Raw genomic sequence first — 2,473 nt, forward strand, 5'->3', positions numbered from 1 at the left:
TGCAGCCAGATTATTATTAGCACAAAGATGGCAGAATTCAAAAATAACCACAAAGATGGCGCAACTTGCAGAAATGGCTACATTGACTTGTTTTATTATGGAGAGAACAAAAACTGTTCTTTATAAAACAGCGGTCCCACACCTTTCCAGTAACATGGACTGGTATAGCAGCAGTGGTGGTAGCGACAGTGGCAACAGGAGGAGGGGGATGGTTTTATGCCTGCAACCTAGCTCCTGCGCATACCCAAATGAAGTGTTGTGCACATATCCACCACTTGCATGGTCCTGTTCCCATCACACTGCGGACTGGTACCAGTTGGTGGCTCAGGGATTGAGAACTCCTGTTATAAAAGACTGGAAAGCCTTTATGAGCTTTTTGTTGAAAAAGTATAGAAACGACCTGATGATTTCTGGATCTGACGATTTCTGGATTATGGGCAGAAGGGAACCATATTATCTAATTTAGAAGTCAAAAACAGTTTTAAGTAGGTCTACAACTGCTGTAAAGAAGATGAGAAATTGCTTCTTTAAGTTTGTTTTGTTCTTCACTTTCTATTGTTTTCAGCATTGTTTTTTTACCTTTCTTACTTTCTCCTACATTTTTTTATATTTATCTTTTAACTTTGTAAAAAAACTTCTTTAATAAAAATTATTTTAAAAATGGGGGGAGTGGGTTGCAGAACAAACCTATACATTGCAAAACACATCCATCAGGAAAAGACAGGTAACTTAGGATACTACAAATTTTAGTCTATAACACAAAAGTATGCACATTTGTGGTTCCAAAGGTGCTATTTAATCAACCAATCCGAATAGAGCTGGAAGGGATCTTGGAGGTCTTCTAGTCCAACTGCCTGCTCAAGCTGGAGACCTTCATAAATCTGAAATTCATAAATGGTCTTTTCTTTCTTTTGTATTTGGGATCCAAAGAAAGCTCAGCAATTGAAGGCAGCAGTTGCTGCTGCTCCAGCTTCCTTTCACTAGTACTGACCAGCAGTTGGAAAACCCAGGGGTTTTATATGTGCCAGAGTGTGGATCTTAGCCAGTTCCTAAATACACCCACCAATTAAAAAACTGTTAAGTGGTGGTCACTTGGGAAGAAGCCTCGTAAACATCCTTCTCTGGAAAAGCAGGGCCAAGTGACAGTAGCCACCTCACTGTGCAGCTCCTACGAATCGGGACTATTTCAAAGCAGCCATTGACATTTGTGGCTTCAGATCAATGCTTCATTCGGAAGCACTGAGTAAAATCAAAGTGCTAAGTTCCTACTTAGTATGGCTCAAAGAGCGGCAGTGGCTGCCAACAGGAACGTATATTAGGAGGCCCAGGGATACCGGAGGGCACTTTGCCAAAAACCATTTTAAATCTGAAGCCAGCTACACAGCCAAGTATCTCTCCCAAAAAAGTGCCGTTCAGTGAGCTCATAAATTGGGACAGATGAGTAGTTTCTTTTTACCTACTAGAGTATATATATCACAGCTGTGCTTAATTCCTGTTTAAGCTTCCTTGCCAGTTAATAAAGGTCAGCCCTACCATCTGCCTCAGGCAGCAGAGCCATTAAGGGAGACAAATTGTCTGTTATTTAATTTATCATTACATATACACAGATATACATATACCTAGGTATTTCTCGCTGGGGAGATCCCGAGAGCAGTGGGTGGCAGCTTGGATTTTCAGCATCAGGCAGCAAACGTTTTTGAACAAATCATGCAGCTAGTTGTTGCACATTGCAAAACAATATATCATCCGATGCAAAAACTGTAAGTCTTAAACTCCCCTAAACTCAGTTATTTACGGGCTTCTGGCACCAAACCCCACCAAATAAAGACGAAATACAAAACAAACAAAAAAAAAGAGCAAGCCTGCCAGTATGGTCAGCTACCAGAACGTTTAGCCATCTCGCTAATGCAATCAGTGTTTTTGCGGACTTCTGCTTTGTCATGAGCCAATTGCATTTATTATCTAATTCCTTTCTTCCTTTTGCATTTTAGGGAATGACAATATAAGTTTTGTTTTTAAAGTAAGACCGTTGATCGGGAGTAATTGTACTCTATCTTACAGATCAGTGCTAACTAACATAATGGGGTGAAATTGTTAACTCAAAAGTAAATAAATAAATTACTGATTACTTAGAACTTCTGTAAAGCTTAGCATGATTGCAAGAGCCTCAGGAATCACTCAGAGAACAGGGAGAGGCAGATCCAATCCGTCCTTAAGCCTGGCCTCAATTTGAGCTGATTCCAATTCCATTTGAGCAGCTTCAAAAAGAGGTATTAGAGCTCTGTTCTAATCACCTCAAGACTGATTTCCATCTTTCACCTTTTCCACTTCCTAACTAAATAATAATAATAATAAGGAAAAAGCCCCCACCTAACCCTGGAGAACAGGAGGAAGCATCAGACAGCAGGCAATTCATTCCATTTGAATAAGTCTGTATAAAGAATGCCGGGGATGATGGGGCTTGCCCCTAAAA

The sequence above is a fragment of the Crotalus tigris genome, unplaced genomic scaffold (assembly GCF_016545835.1).
Source record: "Crotalus tigris isolate CLP2741 ecotype Arizona unplaced genomic scaffold, ASM1654583v1 scf7180000017585.4430047, whole genome shotgun sequence".
NCBI classification, from domain to species: Eukaryota; Metazoa; Chordata; class Lepidosauria; order Squamata; family Viperidae; genus Crotalus; species Crotalus tigris.